The sequence below is a fragment of the Pseudophryne corroboree genome, chromosome 8 (assembly GCF_028390025.1).
Source record: "Pseudophryne corroboree isolate aPseCor3 chromosome 8, aPseCor3.hap2, whole genome shotgun sequence".
NCBI lineage: Eukaryota > Metazoa > Chordata > Amphibia > Anura > Myobatrachidae > Pseudophryne > Pseudophryne corroboree.
This window is the reverse complement of record NC_086451.1, coordinates 306,994,262-307,017,823: the sequence shown is the minus strand read 5'-3', so window position 1 is coordinate 307,017,823 and position 23,562 is coordinate 306,994,262.

Here is a 23,562-nt window from a genome sequence, read left to right as displayed (position 1 = left end):
ACCTCCTCGTGGTCTCGAGCGTATGCTACGCCATAGCGAATCATTACTCTAGTCATAACCAATAACGTGTCCTGTGATCACTGGGCCGTGAGCGAACGTGACGCTTGAGCGTCTCGCCTACGGCTGAGCGATCGTTACGCAACTAGCGTACCATTACGGTACTTCTTAAGCAAACAGCGTACAGTGTTCTTAGACTTCATAAAGGGTTATAATTACGACAAAAGGAATTTAGCATTGTCAACCCCCTGCCAGCTGGTTCCAGTCACAGGTTCCCCAAAGGAACCGGTCACAACCTGCACAATAACACCTCCCCTCCCCACAGGGTGACTCCCCCAGCACCTGAGCTGGCTGACGTTGGGCACAGCCACCAGCACATCCCGCACAAACAACCCCAATTTTCCCCTTCCTCCCCCCCGCTCCCCTCCCCACCCCTCGGCGCTGGCTAACTCCACACTTGCCAACCTCAGCTCTCCTCTTTTTTCCGGCTATCTATTATCTGTGCACACTGCAGTAATCAGCAGCCGCCTGCACTCACTCCCTCCGTAACTCCCCAGACGCCCGCCCGCCCCCCCCTTTCCGGTGCCGACTAACTGTGCGTACTGTATGGCCGCAGCTGCCGCCAGCACCCACTACCCCCAGCGCCGGCTAACTGGGCGAACTGCCTGGCCACCTGGACTTCACCGTGCACACTAGCCTGCCTCTCCTGCTGCCCGCACTCCCGTAGCCACACTGCCGCTCAAATGTTTTAAAAAAAAAAAAGCGGCTGCTAGGCTGCGGCACCCCTGTCACAGTGCTGTGTCACCCCTGTCACAGTGCTGCGGCACCCCAGGGAGCTCAGTTTGGGAACCACTGCACTAGGTGATCCGCAGGATCGGACCGACATATCGGACACATGGGGCCTAATTCTGAGTTGATCGCAGCAGCAAATTTGTTAGCAGTTGGGCAAAACCATGTGCACTGCAGGGGGGACAGAGAGAGAATAGGATTTTGATAACCTACCGATAAATCCTTTTCTCCTAGTCCGTAGAGGATGCTGGGGACGACATCAAGACCATGGGCTATAGACGGGATCCGCAGGAGACATGGGCACTCTAAAGACTTTTCATTGGATGTGAACTGGCTCCTCCCTCTATGCCCCTCCTCCAGACCTCAGTTGTAGGAACTGTGCCCAGGGAGATTGACATTTCGAGGAAAGGAATTACTTAACTAGTGGTGAGATATCTACCAACTCACACCCTCAACCATGCCGCACACATGGCATTCAACATAACACACGCCAACAGGCATGAACTAATTGCAGCAACATGCTGAAACCAAGATAACACAACTTGTGTAACTGTAATAACTAAACTGCAGGTAAAGTACGCACTGGGACGGGCGCCCAGCATCCTCTACGGACTAGGAGAAAAGGATTTACCGGTAGGTTATCAAAATCCTATTTTCTCATACTTCCTAAAGGATGCTCGGGACGACATCAAGACCATGGGGTCTATACCAAAGCTCCAGTACGGGCGGGAGAGTGCGGATGACACTGCAGCACCGATTGACCAAACTTTAGGTCCTCATCGGCCAAGGTGTCAAACTTGTAGAACTTAGCAAATGTGTTTGACCCTGACCAAGTAGCTGCTCGACAAAGTTGTAATGCCGAGACCACCCGGGCAGCCGCCCAGGATGAGCCCACCTTCCTAGTGGAGTGGGCCTTTACCGACGTCGGTAACGGCAATCCAGCCGTAGTATGTGCTTGCTGAATCGTATTTCTAATCCAACGTGCAATAGTCTGCTTGGAAGCAGGACAGCCAATCTTGTTGTGATCATACAGGACAAACAGAGCCTCTGTTTTCCGTATACGAGCTGTTCTAGCAACATAGATTTTCAAAGCCCTAACCACATCTAGAGACTTTGAATCAGTGAATGTGTCAGTAACTACTGGCACCACAATAGGTTGGTTTATGTGAAAAGCAGAAACCACCTTTGGAAGAAAATGTTGGCGAGTCCGCAACTCTGCCCTATCTTCATGGAAAATCAGGTAAGGGCTCTTGTGAGACAAGGCCCCCAATCCAGACACCCACCTTGCGGATGCCAATGCCAAAAGCATCACCACTTTCCAAGTGAGAAACTTCAACTCTATCTTTTGTAGAGGCTCAAACCAATCCGATTGAAGGAACTGTAACACCACATTAAGGTCCCATGGTGCCACTGGAGGCACGAATGGAGGCTCGATGTGCAGAACCCCTTTCACGAAGGTCTGAACCTCTGGAAGAGAGGCCAATTGTTTTTGGAAGAACACTGACAAGGCCGAAATCTGGACCTTGATTGATCCCAATTGTAGGCCCGTCTCCACACCATCCTGCAAAAAATGGAGAAAACGTCCTAAGTGAAACTCTTCCGTAGGAGCTTTCTTGGATTCACACCAAGACACATATTTTCTCCAAATACAGAGGTGTTACTCCCTTTCTGGCCTGAATAAGGGTGGGGATGACCTCCTTAGTAATACCCTTCCTGGCTAGGATACGGCGCTCAACAGCCATGCCGTCAAACATAGCCGCAGTAAGTCTTGGTACACACATGGCCCCTGCTGCAGCAGGTCCTCCCGAGGAGGAAGAGGCCGAGTATCTCCTATGAGTAACTGCTGAAGATCTGGGTACCAAGCCCTTCTTGGCCAGTCTGGGGCAATGAAGATTGCTCGAACCCTTGTCTTTCTTATGATCCTGAGTACTTTTGGGATCAGCGGAAGTGGAGGGAAAACATATACTGACGGAAACACCCACTGGGTCACCAGTGCATCCACTGTTACTGCTTGAGGGTCTCTCGACCTGGAACAGTATCTCTGAAGCTTCTTGTTGAGACGAGACGCCATCATGTCTATTTGAGGAACTCCCCAAAGACTTGTCCCCTCTGCGAAGACTTCTTGGTGGAGGCCCCACTCTCCTGGATGGAGATCGTGTCTGCTGAGGAAGTCTGCTTCCCAGTTGTCTACTCCCGGAATGAATATTGCCAACAGAGCTTGTAGATGTTTTTTCTGCCCAGTGGAGGATTTTTGCCACCTCTGCCAATGCCGCTCTGCTTTTCGTTCCGCCCTGCCTGTTTATGTATGCGACTGCTGTTACATTGTCCGCCTGGATCTGCACGGGACGGTCTTGAAGAAGATGTACCGCTTGTTGAAGGCCGTTGTAAATGGCTCTTAGCTCCAGCACGTTTATGTGAAGGCAGGCTTCCTAATGTGACCAACGTCCCTGGAAGTTTTCTCCCTGAGATACTGCACCCCAGCCTCAGAGACTTGCATCCGTGGTTACTAGGACCCAGTCCTGAATGCCGAACCTGCGTCCCTCTAGCAGGTGAGAGCTGTGCAACCACCACAGGAGCGAAATCCTCGTTTTTGACGACAGGATTATCTTTCTGTGCATGTGTAGGTGTGACCCCGACCACTTGTCCAACAGGTCCCACTGGAATACTCTGGCATGGAACCTGCCAAACTGTATGGCCTCGTAGGCCGCCACCATCTTCCCCAACAACCGAATGCACTGATGGATCGACACACTTGATGGTTTCAATATCTGTTTTACCATTTTCTGGATTTCCAGAGCCTTTTCCAGCGTAAGAAATACTCTCTGAACTTCTGTGTCCAGAATCATCCCGAGGAAAGACAACCTTGTCGTCGGTTCCAACTGTGACTTTGGGTAATTTATGATCCACCTGTGTTGTTGGAGTATTGACAGGGAGAGGGATATGGTTCGTAATAACTGCTCCCTGGATCTCACCTTTATCAGGAGGTCATCCAGATAAGGGATTATATTGACTCCTTTCTGACGAAGGAGGACCATCATCTCCGCCATCACCTTGGGGAATACCCTCGGCGCTGTGGAGAGACCGAAAGGTAATGTCTGGAATTGGTAATGGCAATCTTGAATCGCGAATCTCAGATAAGCCTGGTGAGGAGGATAAATGGGAACATACAGGTAAGCATCCTTTATGTCCATCGACACCAAGTAGTCCCCCTCCTCCAGACTGGCAATCACCGCCCGAAGTGATTCCATCTTGAACTTGAACCTTTTCAGGAAGAAATTCAGATTTTTTAGATTTAGGATCGGTCTGACCGAGCCGTCCGGCTTCGGAACAACAAAAAGGCTTGAATAAAAACCCCGCCCTTGTTGTGACAACGGTACCAGGACTATGACCTGGTCTTGACATAATTTTTTGGATTGCCGCTGTTACTGCTTCTCTCTCTGGCGGAGAAGCTGGCAAGGTCGATTTGAAAAATCGGCATGGGGGAACGTCTTGAAACTCTAGTTTGTATCCCTGGGATACTATATGCAACACCCAGGGGTCCAGGCCAGACAGAATCCAATCCTGGCTGAAGAGTTTGAGACATGCCCCCACCCGAGCAGCCTCCCGCAAGGGAGTTCCAGCGTCATGCTGGGGATTTGGTAGAATTAGGGGTAGACTTTTGCTCTTGGGAACCTGGAGCCGGTGTGGGCTTCTTTCCCCTTCCCCTTCCCCTTCCCCTTCCTGCAAAGAAGGGGGAACCTCTCGTCTTTTTGTATTTATTGGGCCGAAAGGACTGCATTTGCGAGTGATAGGTCTTTTTTGCTGGTGCAGGCGCAGAGGGCAAAAATGTTGACTTACCTGCGGTAGCCGCTGAGACTAACGCATCCAGGCCATCGCCAAATAAGGCCTCACCTTTATATGGGAGAGCCTCCATGTTTCTTTTGGAATCTGCATCCGCGTTCCACTGGCGAATCCATAACGCCCGCCTAGCCGATACTGCCATGGTAGCGGCTTGTGAACTCAAGAGTCCAATATCCTTCATTGCTTCTAGCATGTAGGCGGCAGCGTCCTTGATATTCCATAACTTAAGGAACATCTCATCTTTATCAATCGTGTCAATTTCTGATGACACGCTTTCTGACCATTTTTCAATAGCGTGACTCACCCATGCACAGGCAATAGTGGGCCTGAGCAGTGTACCATTGGTAACATAAATGGATTTCAATGTCGTTTCCATTTTGCGGTCTGCCGGCTCTTTAAGAGAAGCCGCGCCAGGAGCAAGGAGAATGACCTTCTTTGTCAACCTGGAAAGTGCACTGTCTAACACAGGGGGTGACTCCCATTTTTTCCTGCCTTCAACCGGGAAAGGATAAGCTATGTGAATGCTTTTGGGAATACAAATTTTTTTATCAGGATTCACCCACATTCCTTCAAACAGGGCATTTAGTTTGTGTGAAGGAGGGAACGTGACTTTGGATTTCTTTTCCTTACATAAATAAGCTTTCTCCTGAGGTACAGGAGTGCTTTCTGTAACCTCCAACATGTCCCTTATAGCCACAGTCATATATTGTATACTTTTTGTCAATTTATGATCTATCTCTCTGGATTCACTATTGCAGACACAAGAATCAGAATCCGTGTCGGTATCAGTGTTTACAACATTTGCAAATGGTCTCTTATGTGACCCAGAGGGGCCGCCCGCATAAGGAATAACAGCATCCTGAAAAATCACATCTTCCACAGATTTTCTCCAGCATGCAGCCTTAGATTCAGACTTATCCAATCTACGGTTAATCAGATGCATACTGTCATGTAGCTCTTTCACCCATGCAGGCTCTTGGTGTGCCGGTAGCGTCACCACATTACAACTCTGTGTCCCTAAAATGGCTTCCTCCGGGGAGGAATTCCCTACCTCAGACATGCCTCACACGTGTACACCACACTCACAGACACACTGGGACTTATTTTGGGGACAGACCCACAGTAAAATCTGTCAGAGGGACACAGGATAGGAGCAGCCAGTTCACAAACCCAGCGCCAGTATTGCCTGTGAACACAGTATGTCCGCAGCCCAAAAGCGCTTTTAAATAGTAATATACACTATCAAATGCACCACAATCGCTTTGTGACCCCCCTTTATAGCACCCTGTATTCAGAGCCGGCCCTAACCAATATGATGCCCTAGGCAAGATTTTGGCTGGTGCCCCCTAGCACCACTGCTGGTTCCGCCTCTGACCTTGAACCTCTTTCCCAGCACCATCACCCCTCACCCATAGCAGTCCTTATTTTGGTGTTTGTACCCCCTATATTTTAAATAGGAACAGTTCGCACATTTGGCGCACAGCCCAAAAAGGGGTGTGTTTTGCTGGCAAGGGGCATGGCCACACAATAGTAACCCCAATTCCAATTACGCCACACAGTACTGCAACTTTATTCACATTTGATCATGCGATATTGTCCATAATTCATATTACATCCCACAATAGTATCACTTTACCTTATACACGTTACTCCTCACAGTAGAGCCCCTTATTCACATTACATCACACTAAATTGCTCCTTATTCACATTAGGCCACACAGTAGTGCCCTTTCTATGTGCAACGCCACATAGTAGAGCACCTTATACACATAATGCCACACATAGTAATGCATTTATACACATAATACCACACAGTAATGCTCCTTACACATATGACACACATTATTAATGTCCTTATAAACAAAATGCACCTTACACATTATGCCAACCTTTATTAATGCCCTTTTACACATAATGTCCCTTACACATATGCCGCACATTATTAATGCCCTTATACACATAATGACACACATAGTGCCCCCTACACATTTGCTGCACATTATTAGTGCCCCTATACACATAATGACACACGTACAGTAGTACCCTTACACATATGCCGCACATTAATAATGCCCTTATACACATAATGATACACATAATGCCCTTTACACATATGCTGCACATTATTAATGCATTTTTACATGACACACATAATGCTCCTTACACATATTCCAAACACTACTGCACAACCAACCCACTCACATGCACACATCACTCACACTGCCACTAACACTGTGACCTCTGCCTCTGCTTGGATACAGATGTGTCCTCATAAAGCTTGCCTCAATGCTAACGTCGGGCACCTTTTTTAAATGCTTCTTATTTGCATTGCTATGTGGCTAGGATGCACAAGCAGCTTCTGTTGATTAAAATGATATGCAGCATGCCTATATACTCTGTGAGACTGTGGCAGTATCTGCATATGAAATGCTACACACAGAATATAGGCATGCCGCGTATCATTTTAATCAGCAGAAGCTGCTGATGCCCCTAAGCATATCAAATGCCCTAGGCAATTGCCTAGTTTGCCTATGCCTATGGCCGGCTCTGCCTGTATTTGTCAGAAGTGGAGGAGTGGACCAGCGTGTTCTCTGCAGCCTGAGGAGAGAAAATGGCACTGAGTAGTGTGCTGGCTGCCTGAGGAAGAATCCCCGCCCTTTTTACCTCAGAAACTTCTCATAATATTTATACTGGCGTGGGTAGGGCTGTGCCTGGGCATCTTATGCCCCCTTTTAGTCAGTTTGAGGTATTTTTCTTGCAGCCCAGGGCGCCCCCCATCCCCCGCGCCCTGCACCCTGCAGTGCCTGCGTGTATGGAGATGTGTCCTGTTCCCCAGGACACATACCAGCTACAGCATGCAGGGGATCTGTGTCCCCTGCGGGAGGGCGTCTCTGACAGCGCTGGGACAGTGTGTGTCCCTAGCGCCTGTCACTAAGCAACAGCGGCGGGTGTCCGGTGCAGGGATTAGACTTTTCCCTGCACCAGACTTACAGCAGCGGCGGGATTTGAAATCCGGCGCCGGCCAATCAGAGGCGGGAGCGGCGAGCCAATCAGCGCTCGCCGCGTCATAGGCCCCGCCCCCGGCATCTGACGTCAGATGCCGGGCGGGAGCCAAAGAAGAAGACCGCATGCAGGAGTGCTGCAGGCGCCGCCCGGACCACGGAGAGGAAGGATGCCGCGTGGAAGAGCGGCGAAGAGCCAGACGGTGGGAGAAGACGTCGGACGCGGGGAGAAGAGCTCCGGAGGCCGCTGAAGAAGCCGGAAGATGCCGAGCTCCTGAAAGAAGATGTACAGCGGCGGCTGGACGCGGAGGAGCGGAGGCGACGCCGCTGGCCAGGACGGGTCAGCGGCAGAAGAGGGTGCCAGAGACCCCCGGATCAGGTGAGGCCTCGGTGAGGCTACTCGCACCCCCTTCCCTTTTCCTCCCTAGACCATCAGGGACGGGCATTAGGCCCGTGGGCACAGTTCAGGCACTAGGCCTGTGGCGCAGAGAGGAGTTTGGGGGTCACCATTTGATTTGGTGGTTTGGGCGTTAGGCCCAAGCCACCTCAACAGCGCAGTAGGCGGGCATTAGGCCCGAGGGTCACATCAGGCAATAGGCCTGTGGGACATTAGAGGGCAGTAGGCCCTAGTGTATTTTGGTGTTTAGGGATATAAGGTGACCCAGGGCACTAAGCGCAGGTCACCCAATGGGCGGCAAGTTAGGCGGGCGTTAGGCCCGTGGGTGAGGTCAGGCCTCTGGCCTGTGCGCAAATAGGGGGCATTGGGCCCAGTCAATAAGTGGCCTTCCCCAAAGGTGGATAAAGGTGGCACTGGACACTAGGCCCAGTCCACCCCAAGATGTTTAGGTAGGCAGGCCCGCTCGGCCTGAGCCCCTGGAAAGACAGAGTACGGGAGGTGGGTGAGCTGTGAGGCCCCCACTACCTGGTGTTCTGATTCAGGTACTTAAAGGGACAGCACCGTGGTAGTTGCTTGCACTGTGAATTGTGATGTATGTTGTTACCGTGCAGGGCAAAGTGTGAGCTTGTTAAGTCTGTGTTTAGTTTTGTTGCACCACACCCACAGAGCTAGTTTGAGGGCTCTGCCGTTGTAGTTAGTATAGGGGTGTTACACTAGGTTGGAGTTAGGCACTGCACGGCTGTTTGTTGGTTTGTTTGCCTCAACAGGGACAGGGACCTGTATGAGGAGAAGACGTTCGCAGTGCGGAACTGACGGTGAGTAGCATCTGTGTACGTTTGTCCCTTTGTCTGTCCCCGAGCGCCGGAATAGGGGTTTGCTCACGGACCTGAGAACCCCTTCATCACACTATGCTCGAGAGTGTGAGTGTGTGAATTCTGGGTGGCTGAGGCTTTGTGCCAGTGATGACCTTTCACCCAACCGGTGAAGGTCGCCGTCACCCCTGGGGTATCCCCTTTTCCGGTGGAAGAAGGGTTGATACCCCCCCTTAAGGTAGTCTATTTTCTCCTCAGCTCGTTCGTCCGTCAGCTCCCAGAGGGAATCGCCGTGTCCGGATCCGACTGAAGATTTCCAGGTCCGTTGAAGGTTCCGGTACCTGAAGGTGAGAGAGTGCGGCGCCTGGTGAGTAGCGAAACTACACCTGCACGGCAGCAGGCTCCACACCGCACCGCCACCCTCTTACACGTGTGTGGGCAGCAATGGCGCGCTGCGCTCCCGCCAGCCGCGCCGCACCTCAGCCGTCACTTACTTGATTGAAGATCATTCTTCTCATACTCACCTGTCTTCTGACTTCTGGCTCTGTGAGGGGTGTGACGGCGTGCTGTGGGAGTGAGCATCTAGACACGGCTAGCGTTCAGTTCCCTTCAGGAGCTAATGGTGTCCTGTCAACCAGAAGCAGAGCCATGAAACTCTGAGGAAGTTGGTTCTGCTTCTGTCCCCTCAGTCCCACGTAGCAGGGAGTCTGATGCCAGCAGATCTCCCTGAAAATAAAAAACCTAACATAAGTATTTTCAGAGAAACTCAGTAGAGCTCCTCAGAGTGCATCCAGTCGACCTGGGCACATTTCTAAAACTGAGGTCTGGAGGAGGGGCATAGAGGGAGGAGCCAGTTCACACCCAATAAAATGTCTCTAGAGTGCCCATGTCTCCTGCGGATCCCGTCTATACCCCATGGTCTTGATGTCGTCCCCAGCATCCTCTAGGACGTATGAGAAAGTTAGATTTGGGTGGGGTGTATTCAAACTGAAATCTAAATTGCAGTGTAAAAATAAAGCAGCCAGTATTTACCCTGCACAGAAACGAAATAACCCACCCAAATCTAACTCTCTCTGCAAATGCTATATCTGCCCCCCCCCCTGCAGTGCACATGGGGGGTCATTCCGAGTTGTTCGCTCGCAAGCTGCTTTTAGCAGCTTTGCACACACTAAGCCGCCGCCTACTGGTAGTGAATCTTAGCATAGTAAAATTGCGAACGAAAGATTAGCAGAATTGCGAATAGACACTTCTTAGCAGTTTCTGAGTAGCTCCAGACTTACTCGGCATCTGCGATCAATTCAGTGCTTGTCGTTCCTGGTTTGACGTCACAAACACACCCAGCGTTCGCCCAGACACTCCTCCGTTTCTCCAGCCACTGACGCCTTTTTCCCAGAAACAGTAGCGTTTTTTCAGACACTCCCATAAAACGGCCTGTTTCCGCCCAGAAACACCCACTTCCTGTCAATCACACTCCGCTCACCAGAACGAAGAAAAAACCTCGTAATGCCGTGAGTAAAATTCCTAACTGCATAGCAAATTTACTTGGCGCAGTCGCACTGCGGACATTGCGCATGCGCATTAGCGACTAATCGCTCCGTTGCGAGAAAAAAATACCGAGCGAACAACTCGGAATGACCCCCATGGTTTTGCCCAATTGCTAACAAACTTGCTGCTGCAATCAGCTCAGAATTACCCCCATGGTCTAGTGTGTACTGACAATTGCAAGCTCCCAATGGTCATTTGCTGGGTCATCCTGTTGGGCATGCTGCATGCCCGATGTGGTGATCTTGGCAATGTCCAGATGCAGGGCAATGGGTCTGTGCATGATATAACATGCAATATATCATTCCGTGGGTACAGTGTGGCCAATATATCGTTATATCGGTCGTGCTGTTGGCTGGGTACACACATCATTTAGTGTGTACCTGGCTTTAGTTTAAGCTTTGCATAGAGGCACAACACATCTGATCATAGTGATGTAATTTATTACCTGACTTCTATTGCTACTGAGGGGCAGAGAAGACATGGATTGTCCCTCTAATGTCCTAACAAGGTCAGCTCCTCATGGTTAATACATACTAAATCCAGGCAGTCGGGATGCCAGCGGTCACATGTCCTACCGCGGCATCTCGACTTTGAAGATCCCGACATTGGAGGGGGTAAGTATTTCTATCCCCCCATCCCATACCCTAACCCTTGGGGGTGCCGGTTAGGGCTAACCCTCCAGGGATGTTGGCTATGGCTAACCCTCGGGGGGTCGGCTAAGACTAACCAATCTCCCTAGTAACTACCCCTAACCCACCCTAGTGCCTAACCCTACCCCCCCCCCCAAAGGCCCCAACCCTAACCCAGAACCCCAATACCTTCGTGATGTTGACTGTTGATAATCCTGCGCTGATCTCCTGAGTGGTGTCGGTTGATTTCCTGGTGACTTTATTGTGACATCACCATATTTGGTGAGAGATGTGTGCTGAGCGGTCTGTGTTAAGATCGCTCAGCACACATCTCTCCCGTGAGTACCCCCCTTTAAGTAACTGTGGAAAAACTGCATCTTACAGCAATGTAATGTTTACTAAAAGAAAAAAAAAACTTTAAGGGCAAGTAGATAAATACAGTTTGTTTACTCCCTCTTCTGGGAGTGCCTGCAAATGTGATGTTGACAAATGACACAAGATACTTCCTAGTAGTTAATTAGCTTTGTTATGCTTTAATATAAAACATCTTTTGTTTTCCTGGAACATTTGCTATTCACGCACAGGAATAGGAAAAACTACCACTATAGTAACAGGTACTGCATTTATACTGACAAATAGGCATGGTATGAAAAGATCAATACCTGTAATACCCTTTTAGACAGAAATCCCGGCAATTACCCAGCATTTCAGTGCCGGGTCATTCTGCTGGCCCCTGACTGACTCCCCCTATCACACAGAGATGCAAATTACCGGTCCAAGAATTTGTAACCGGTAATTTGTGGATCAAACCGGGTATTTCGTCTGGTAAATTCCTGGGTCGAAATGCCGAGAATTTCAACCTGGGTTGACCTTTTCACACAGAAAAGGACCCGTGTCATTCTGCCAATTACTGGGTAGAACTTCTTCACCCGGGAATTTCATTTTCTGTGTGAAAGGGGTATAAATAACTGATTTGTTAAGAGTTATGTTCAAACCAACATATTTACAATAAATTGTTCGTATAAATGCTTAAATGAGTGAAATTGCAGCAGAATTTTATGTATAATTCCGTTAACAGAATCTTCAACTTTGCGTTGTCATTCTTGCAATACTTGTAATCTATCGAAAGCATTGTCAAATTATTTCAGTTATGTTGGATGATTGGTGTCAGGGACAAAGAGGGGGGCAGGGTATGATGTGTGGTGTGGTGTGTGTGTGTGTGTGTGTGTGTGTGTGTGTGTGTGTGTGTGTGTGTGTGTGTGTGTGTGTGTGTGTGTGTGAGTGTGTGTGTGTGTGTGTGTGTGTGTGTGTGTGTGTGTGTGTGTGTGTGTGTGTGTGTGTGTGTATATATATATATGTGTGTAATTGCAAGAGAATGCCGTGCCACTTGTGATACCACAAATTCCCAAAGAACTAAAAAACACTCCCAATTATTTGGGCGTCAGCTGCCCCCTAAAAAAACGGCAATGGTAGGTTGCCGCAAGGGAGAAATAGGGATACCGGATAGGGGTTCTAAGCGACCTGAGGTGTTTATATGTGGCCGAGTATAATAAATATGTAAAAGATATGTATAAATAAGATATAAATTTATTTCACAACACTAGGAATAGGTTAAAATACAGTACCAAAAAATATAAAAAAATAAAAATAAGAATCCTTTACATAAAATGTAGTTCTCTAAAAATGACTATTTTTTAGAAAAAAAATGGACACATACTAAATTCTCAAATAAAATGCGGATTGTCTGTGCAAATAAGCTACTCAAATGTGGAAAAAATAGTATTGAGAGTCTTAACTGATATAGCAGGAGGTCTCTGGGTGAAGGCCCAACGCGTTTCGTCTCTAAGACTTCTTCATGGGGTAAGTCTATATATATAGAAACAAATATAAAACCACAGCACTCGCCACCCCGGAAGCGGGGTGCAATGCCTGCACTTACCACCACCACTGTTTGCAGTTATATTATGTGTGATACAGTTGCCAGGTTTTAATTTTTAAGACTCTGTGATAGTGTAGGACCTGCATTAAGGTGGGGTACCTTGGCGAGCGGTTTGCAGGTTTCCTTGCCTTGGCCAATTCACTAACTAAACCCCCATCATTTATTTATTGATGTTGTGAAGATAAGTGAGCTTGCTATGGTGAGTGCTGAATTTTCTGTTTGTATAAATAAATATATATATATATATATATATATATATCTACACATCATACAGGGCTATTTTTCTGGCAGAACGGTCCGGAATGCCACTTCTGAATCTCTTTTGAAAAATGTCATCAACAGGAACCGGGTTCTGGAACCTTCCGCTGGTGCCAGCAATTTTTTGTTTTTGTGGTTGGGTGCGGGGTTAAGGGAGGAACACATTACGGTGTGTCATTGTGTAATGGGCATTACGGTGTGCGGCATAAATGTGAAATGGGCATTACAGTGTCATTGTGTAATGTGCCATTTTCGGCAGTTTTGAAGGCTTTTTCGCCAATGCCTTTTCACCTTCTTTTATTAAGTGAAAAGGAATTGGCGAAAAATGCCTCAAAATCGGCGAAAATGGCCGGCATTTTTGACGGAAAAAAAGTGGATTTTCTGACCCACGTGTTTTCGGCCCCTGTCACATTTTTCGCCTAGGCGAATATATTGCATAGGGCGACTCTCCATTCTCCATTCGCCCTAAAAATATCGAAAAAGCTCAGTTTTTTAACCTAGGTGAAAAAACGGAGCTAATTGCATACGCCCCATAGTGTGAAATGGCCATTACGGTGTGTGTCATTGTGTAATGGGCATTACTATAAGGAGGAAAAATGGCAAATAATGTAAGAGGTATGAATCAGGATTTTTTTTCCCCTGTAGTGGCCAATGTTTTGGCATGAAAGTTGCAAATGTGGGTTATAAGTAGTGATGTGCACCGGACATTTTTCGGGTTTTGTGTTTTGGTTTTGGATTCAGTTCCGCGGACGTGTTTTGGATTCGAACGCGTTTTGGCAAAACCTCCCTGAAAATTTTTTGTCGGATTCGGGTGTGTTTTGGATTCTGTTTTTTTTTTTACAAAAAACCCTCAAAAACAGCTTAAATCATAGAATTTGGGGGTCATTTTTATCCCATAGTATTATTAACCTCAATAACCATAATTTCCACTCATTTCCAGTCTATTCTGAACAAATCACACCTCACAATATTATTTTTAGTCCTAAAATATGCACCGAGGTCGCTGAATGACTAAGCTGAGCGACCCAAGTGGCCGACACAAACACCTGGCCCATCTAGGAGTGGCACTGCAGTGTCAGACAGGATGGCAGATTTAAAAAATTGTCCCCAAACAGCACATGATGCAAAGAAAAAAAGAGGTGCAATGAGGTAGCTGTGTGACTAAGCTAAGCGACCCAAGTGGCCGACACAAACACCTGGCCCATCTAGGAGTGGCACTGCAGTGTCAGACAGGATGGCAGATTTAAAAAATAGTCCCCAAACAGCAAATGATGCAAAGAAAAAAAGAGGTGCAATGAGGTAGCTGTGTGGCTAAGCTAAGCGACCCAAGTGGCCGACACAAACACCTGGCCCATCTAGGAGTGGCACTGCAGTGTCAGACAGGATGGCAGATTTAAAAAATAGTCCCCAAACAGCACATGATGCAAAGAAAAAAAGAGGTGCAATGAGGTAGCTGTGTGACTAAGCTAAGCGACCCAAGTGGCCGACACAAACACCTGGCCCATCTAGGAGTGGCACTGCAGTGTCAGACAGGATGGCAGATTTAAAAAATAGTCCCCAAACAGCAAATGATGCAAAGAAAAAAAGAGGTGCAATGAGGTAGCTGTGTGGCTAAGCTAAGCGACCCAAGTGGCCGACACAAACACCTGGCCCATCTAGGAGTGGCACTGCAGTGTCAGACAGGATGGCAGATTTAAAAAATAGTCCCCAAACAGCACATGATGCAAAGAAAAAAAGAGGTGTAATGAGGTAGCTGTGTGACTAAGCTAAGCGACCCAAAAGGGCGACACAAACACCTGGCCCATCTAGGAGTGGCACTGCAGTGTCAGACAGGATGGCAGATTTAAAAAATAGTCCCCAAACAGCACATGATGCAAAGAAAAAAAGAGGTGCACCAAGGTCGCTGTGTGACTAAGCTAATCGACCCAAGAGGCCGACACAAACACCTGGCCCATCTAGGAGTGGCAGTGCAGTGTCAAACAGGATGGCAGATTTAAAAAATAGTCCCCAAACAGCACATGATGCAAAGAAAAAAAAGAGGTGCACCAAGGTCGCTGGATGGCTAAGCTAAGCGACCCAAGTGGCCGACACAAACACCTGGCCCATCTAGGAGTGGCACTGCAGTTTTCTAACGAGAGGATGAGTGCTTCCATCCTCATGTGAATCTGAACCCCTAGCCATGAACATAGGCCAGGGCCTCAGCCGTTCCTTGCCACTCCGTGTCGTAAATGGCATATTGGCAAGTTTACGCTTCTCATCAGACGCTTTTAATTTAGATTTTTGGGTCATTTTACTGAACTTTTGTTTTTTGGATTTTACATGCTCTCTACTATGACATTGGGCATCGGCCTTGGAAGACGACGTAGATGGCATTTCAACGTCTCGGCCATGACTAGTGGCAGCAGCTTCAGTACGAGGTGGAAGTGGATCTTGATCTTTCCCTATTTTACCCTCCACATTTTTGTTCTCCATTTTTTAATGTGTGGAATTATATGCCAGTAATATATGAATAGCAATGGCCTACTGTACCGTACTGCTATATATTATATACTGGTGGTCAGCAAAATTATGCACTGTCCTCCTACTATATATACTGCGCACAACAACTAAAATGCACCACAGGTATGGATGGATAGTATACTTGACGACACAGAGGTAGGTAGAGCAGTGGACTACTGTACCGTACTGCTATATATTATATACTGGTGGTCAGCAAAATTATGCACTGTCCTCCTACTACTGCGCAAAACTTAAATGCACCACAGGTATGGATGGATAGTATACTTGACGACACAGAGGTAGGTAGAGCAGTAGACTACTGTACCGTACTGCTATATATCATATACTGGTGGTCAGCAAAATTCTGCACTGTCCTCCTACTACTGCGCAAAACTTAAATGCACCACAGGTATGGATGGATAGTATACTTCACGACACAGAGGTAGGTAGAGCAGTGGACTACTGTACTGTACTGCTATATATTATATACTGGTGGTCAGCAAAATTCTGCACTGTCCTCCTACTATATATACTGTGCAAAACTTAAATGCACCACAGGTATGGATGGATAGTATACTTGATGACACAGAGGTAGGTAGAGCAGTGGACTACTGTACCGTACTGCTATATATTATATACTGGTGGTCAGCAAAATTATGCACTGTCCTCCTACTATATATACTGCACACAACAACTAAAATGCACCACAGGTATGGATGAATAGTATACTTGACGACACAGAGGTAGGTAGAGCAGTGGACTACTGTACCGTACTGCTATATATTATATACTGGTGGTCAGCAAAATAATGCACTGTCCTCCTACTACATATACTGCGCAAAACTTAAATGCACCACAGGTATGGATGGATAGTATACTTGACGACACAGAGGTAGGTAGAGCAGTGAACTACTGTACCGTACTGCTATATATTATATACTGGTGGTCAGCAAAATTATGCACTGTCCTCCTACTATATATAATGCGCACAACAACTAAAATGCTGTCACATCCTCTACCTGTCACCATAAGAAACTATCACACACCTCCCCCAACTATACCTATCTCTCTCTTCTTCTGCTTCTACTAGCTGGTGACATATCCCCAAATCCAGGTCCCATCCACATACCACGCTCACATTCAGCTGATTCACAACGGAATATAAAATCTACAAACCTTATCATCATCACTTGTCTCCCATCTACCTCCAAGTCACTAAAATGTGCTTTATGGAATGCACGCTCTGTTTGCAACAAATTAACAGCTATTCATGACCTTTTCATAGCAAAAAAATTTAATATGCTGGCTATAACAGAAACCTGGCTCACACAATCAGACACTGCCTCCCCTGCAGCACTGTCACATGGTGGCCTCCACTTCACACACACCCCCAGGCCTGGTAACATCAAAGGAGGGGGTGTTGGAATATTACTGTCCAAATGTTACACGCACATTGTTTTACCACCTGTTCCCTCACTCACATTTACATCCTTTGAAGTACACTCTATTAGGATTTTCACCCCTTTCTCTCTGCGTGTTGCAGCTATCTATCGCCCACCTGGGCAACCCAAAAAGTTTCTGGAAGATTTTTCTGCTTGGCTCCCTCACTTTCTATCCTCTGACATCTCCACCATCATTATGGGTGATTTCAATCTCTCTATTGACAGTCCACAATCTCCCCATGCTTCTAAACTACTCTCTCTAACCTCCTCTCTTGGCCTCTCCCAATGGACTGACTCCCCTACTCATCAGGAGGGCCACTGCCTTGATCTTGTATTCACCAGAGTATGCTCTGTTTCTGAACTCACTAACACTCCTTTCCCTCTCTCAGATCACAACCTTATCACATGCATGCTCTCCTCCATTACTTCAAACTCCATGTCCCTAAAGTCTACAAGGACACCTCTTACCCGCAGAAATATTAACGCTATTAATTTTCAACAACTATCTACCTCTCTGCAACCACTGCTTTCACCAATTTCTACATTCACCTCTCCAGAGACTGCTGTGTCACACCTTAACCAAACTCTAGTAACAGCACTTGATGAAGTGGCTCCAGCTACCCATCACACTCCACGTAGACTTAGATGTCAACCGTGGCACTCTAAATACACTAGACACTTACAATAACTCTCACGAAAAGTTGAACGCCAGTGGCGTAAATCTCGTAGTTCAAGTGACTTTCTCACATATAAGACCACCTACCACTCTTATCGTAATGCTCTGGACACTGCCAAACAAACATATTTTCAATCTCTCATCTCTGCTCAAACCTCTAACCCCAAGCGACTTTTTAATACATTTAAATCACTTCTTGTCCCTCCCTCACCTAACCCACCAGCCACTGTCAGTGCGCAAGATCTTGCTTCCTATTTCAAGGACAAGATTGACAAGATCCGAAATGAAATGGTATGCTCTTCCACAGCAAGTGACCTGCTCAATTCCCTGCCTGAACCCTCTAACACCTTCTCTTCCTTTGATCCTACAAATGAAGATGAAGTATCTGCACTCTTTTCATCTGCCTACTCTAATACCTCTCCCCTTGACTCTATACTCTCACAAATTAGTAAAGCTCTGTCTACTGTGCTCATCCCAACCTTAACGAAAATCTGTAATCTCTCCCTGTCTACTGGTATCTTTCCTTCTCTATACAAGCATGCAGTGATTACTCCCATTCTGAAAAAACAAAACTCTGACCCGAACTCTCTCTCTAACTACCGTCCCATCTCTCAGCTCCCATGCCCCTCCAAGCTACTGGAGAGACTTTCCTACACTCGCCTCACACACTTTCTTAACTCACACAGCCTACTGGACCCACTTCAGTCAGGATTTCGTGCCCAACACTCCACAGAGACAGCACTGACTAAGGTAGTGAATGATTTGGTCACTGCTAAATCTAAAGGACATTACTCTCTACTTATTCTCCTTGATCTTTCTGCTGCTTTTGACACTGTTGACCACTCTCTTCTCATACAAACACTACAATCCCTAGGTATTCAGGACACAGCCCTTTCTTGGTTCTCATCCTACCTATCTAATCGCTCCTTCAGTGTTCGTTTCTCTGATTCCACCTCTCCTTCGCTACCTCTCTCAGTTGGAGTACCGCAAGGCTCAGTCCTAGGTCCTCTGCTTTTCTCTATCTATACCACATCTCTTGGCAAACTAATCAACTCTTTCGGATTTCAGTACCATCTGTATGTGGATGATACTCAAATCTACCTATCCTCCCCTGATTTGTCACCATCTGCATTGGGCCGTGTCACTGAATGCCTGTCTGCCATTTCATCTTGGATGACATCTCGCCACCTCAAACTTAATATTTCCAAAACAGAATTAATTATATTTCCACCGGCCAATAGTAGTTTCCAACCTGATATCTCTATCACTGTTGAGAACTCTGCAATCACCCCTACCCCACAAGCTCGCTGCCTAGGTGTCATTCTTGACTCTGAACTGTCCTTTGTTACCCACATTCAATCTGTCTCAAGATCATGTTACATACATCTAAGAAACATATCCAAAATACGCCCTTATCTTACACAAGACACAGCAAAAACTCTAATCCATGCTCTCATTATCTCCCGCATTGATTATTGTAATAGTCTCCTGACCGGTCTTCCCAAACATAGGCTCTCACCACTACAATCCATTTTGAATGCAGCTGCGAGGCTAATCTTCCTTGCCAGACGTTCATCGTCTGCAGATCCGCTCTGTCAGTCCCTCCATTGGTTACCGGTATTCTACCGTATTAAATATAAAATACTTTTACTCACATACAAGGCTATTAACCAAACTGCACCAACATACATCTCTTCACTCATCTCAAAATATCTCCCTACCCGACCTCTCCGCTCTGCACAAGATCTACGTCTCTCATCCACACGCATTACTTGTTCACACTCAAAATTACAGGACTTTATCCGGGCTTCACCCACTCTGTGGAATGCCCTCCCACGCACAGTAAGACTCGCCTCTAGTCTCCAAACCTTTAAATGTTCCCTGAAAACTCACCTCTTCAGACAAGCCTATCAAATTCCAGACCCACCCACATAACCCTCAGTGCTTCCCTATCTAATTACATCCTCTGTAGAGTATTCATAACATCACATATCTTGACTTTCTTTAGTCTCACACCCTCCTGACACTTGGATAACTTTGTGGGGTATCATCATACAACCCATTAAGAACCTAGCAATCTGGTGGACCATTATGCAATAGGTAGCATCTATCCTTGTGTATCTATGCCTATTTCCCTATAGATTGTAAGCTTGCGAGCAGGGCCTTCCTACCTCTATGTCTGTCTGTTTTTACCCAGTTTTGTTCTATTACTGTTGTTCTAATTGTAAAGCGCAACGGAATATGCTGCGCTATATAAGAAACTGTTAATAAATAAATAATAAATAAATAAATGCACCACAGGTATGGATGGATAGTATACTTGACGACACAGAGGTAGGTAGAGCAGTGGACTACTGTACCGTACTGCTATATATTATATACTGGTGGTCAGCAAAATTATGCACTGTCCTCCTACTACTGCGCAAAACTTAAATGCACCACAGGTATGGATGGATAGTATACTTGACGATACAGAGGTAGGTAGAGCAGTGGACTACTGTACCGTACTGCTATATATTATATACTGGTGGTCAGCAAAATTATGCACTGTCCTCCTACTATATATACTGCGCACAACAATTAAAATGCACCACAGGTATGGATGGATAGTATACTTGACGACACAGAGGTAGGTAGAGCAGTGGACTACTGTACCGTACTGCTATATATTATATACTGGTGGTCAGCAAAATTATGCACTGTCCTCCTACTACTGCGCAAAACTTAAATGCATCACAGGTATGGATGGATAGTATACTTGACGACACAGAGGTAGGTAGAACAGTGGACTACTGTACCGTACTGATATAATACTGGTGGTCACTGGTCAGCAAAATTCTGCACTGTCCTCCTACTATATACTACAATGCAGCACAGATATGGAGCATTTTTCAGGCAGAGAACGTAGATATTTTCAGCACACTGAGCACAGATATTTGCAAGCACACTGAGCACAGATATTTGCAGCACACTGAGCACAGATATTTGCAGCACACTGAACACAACTGAGAGAACGCTGCACAAGTCCTCTCCCTATCATCTCCAATGCACGAGTGAAAATGGCGGCGACGCGCGGCTCCTTATATAGAATACAAATCTCGCGAGAATCCGACAGCGGGATGAAGACGTTCGGGCGCGCTCGGGTTAACCGAGCAAGGCGGGAAGATTCGAGTCCGCCTCGGAACCGTGTAAAATGGGTAAAGTTCAGGGGGGTTCGGATTCCGAGGAACCGAACCCGCTCATCACTAGTTATAAGGTAGTCTTTTCCTTTTCTTGCAAGACCAAAATGATTTATTCTTACAAAGGTGCCCCACCTCACTGTAGCTCCTCCCACATTACCCACAGCTCCGTACCGCACACCGCTGCCCCCCTCATACGCAAACGCAGGGGGGGTTCTGGTTGCCCAGAAACCCCCTCCTCTTGGCAAGTGGCTCACATTATAACAACAATAGCAATGGTATATAATACAATTACTTGAGCTGTCACATTATGCAGTTTAAGGGACAGAGCATAGCTGTTGCACATGCCCAGTGGTAGCATGTTTTTATAACAGGTTTGCTGTGTGTGTGGATCGGAGTCCTTAATCAGTGCACTGGACTAGAGAGCAGCTGCCAGGAAGAAGAGACAGGAGCCTTACCATGAGGTGGGAGAATGTGTGCTTAGAAAGTGCAGTACTGGTTCTATTATGTTTGTGTATTTATTTATTATGGTATGTTTAACCTTTTCCTGACCACTTTGTTTGGTACAGTCTATACTATAGACCATCTACAGTGTTAAATATTAATACTGTATTTCCTACACTATCCAGTGGGAGATTGTGGACTGACGTTTGGAAACCCCCCTCTAGAAATCCTGCGTTTGCCACTGGCTGCCCCCCTCCCCCCAGGAGTTCATGAGTGTCATTTTCTACAAAATTAGTACACATTATATATATATATAATTATATATATATATATATATATATATATATATAGACCCACAGATAGCTGGCACTCGTGGAGACTTGGAAAAAAGACACAAATGCAGTAGCTTAAGTATATATACAGTTGTGCTCATAAGTTTACATACCCTAGCAGAATTTGTGATTTTCTGGCCATTTGTCAGAGAATATGAATGATAACTCAAAAAACTTTTCTTTCACTCATGGTTAGTGGTTGAGTGAAGCCATTTATTGTCAAACAACTGTGTTTACTCTTTTTAAATCATAATGACAACAGAAACTACCCAAATGACCCTGATCAAAAGTTTACATACCCCAGTTCTTAATACCGTGTATTGCCCCCTTTAACATCAATGACAGTCTTTTGTGGTAGTTGTGGATGAGGCTCTTTATTTTCTCAGATGGTAAAGCTGCCCATTCTTCTTGGCAAAAAGCCTCCAGTTCCTGTAAATTCTTGGGCTGTCTTGCATGAACTGCACGTTTGAGATCTCCCCAGAGTGGCTCAATGATACTGAGGTCAGGAGACTGAGATGGCCACTCCAGAACCTTCACTTTATTCTGCGTAGCCAATGACAGGCAATCCATATGCAAAACCGGGAACATCGAAAGGGTACATTCAATTTGTGTCAAGCCAGAGTATCCACAAATCTGCACATTCTGCAGGATACAGATTAAGAGAGAGATATTTACTAAAGATCGATTCTTACTAATTTAATTTTAGATCGAAAACAAACATTTACTAACATCTAAATAAACTATATTAAAAGACCGTCAACCACTATACACATCATCAGTTTCGGACAAGTTTCATAGATTTAAAATAGATATAAATCGATTAAAATCAGTGTACTTTTCCTTAGGATGTGGTATTTATGATTTATGCAAGTGCAATGTGTGTGTAGAAAGCTGGAGCAGGTCGATATATTTATTTATTTTCTTACCTTTTTACATGAATATTGTGGGGATGGGACAGGAAATGGATCTTTAGACAGGGGTGGCCCTGGCAGTGAGCTATCAGCAACAGACAGCCTGACAGAACACTAAATTGATTGACATGTTCTCATTGCAGAGCACAGGCCATTAGATTAGACTAAGAGCATTCCTGTTAACTGTACAGGAGATTTCAATGTGGTGATGATGACAAGGATGCTTTCTGACTTGTAATTAGTGATGAGCGGATTCGGTTTTACTCGGTTTTACTCGGTTCTCAAAACCGAATCTTATTGGCTCACTGATGTCACGTGTTTTGGATACAGGTAGAAAATATTGGGATGTTACAAATATGCGCAATTAAAAACAGAACTGTGCAGCAGAAACACACGTGAATAGAGTGTTCATCCAACACTCAAAGAGACTAAATATTGAAGGTATTTTTCACGTGTTCAATCCTGCGCTATTCTGCTTAACCATGTACAAGACAAAAAATGTGCATATATATAAAAACAGAGGATAGTGCAATAAAAAGATATATACATGCAAAGCACCACATCCAAATAAAATAAGACGTTACTGAGCTTTTATAATTGAATGGGTGTCAGATTTCTTTCAACAGCTTCTTAGTCCATATTGAGGATGGTGTTTATCCAAGAATCTCTGTAATCAGAAAAAGTGCTTCCCTCTTAAGGGTATTACCAATTGCAAGGGAGGTCAGCACAAGAAATAAACCATAGTGCAGTATTTTGTATAAAATCAACCGTGTTTTACAAATCGCACTTACAACAAGTAGGAATAAAATTCACATGTAAAAGCTCCCCTCATGGAAACAACACTGGAACACAGTAAATATATCACCGAACT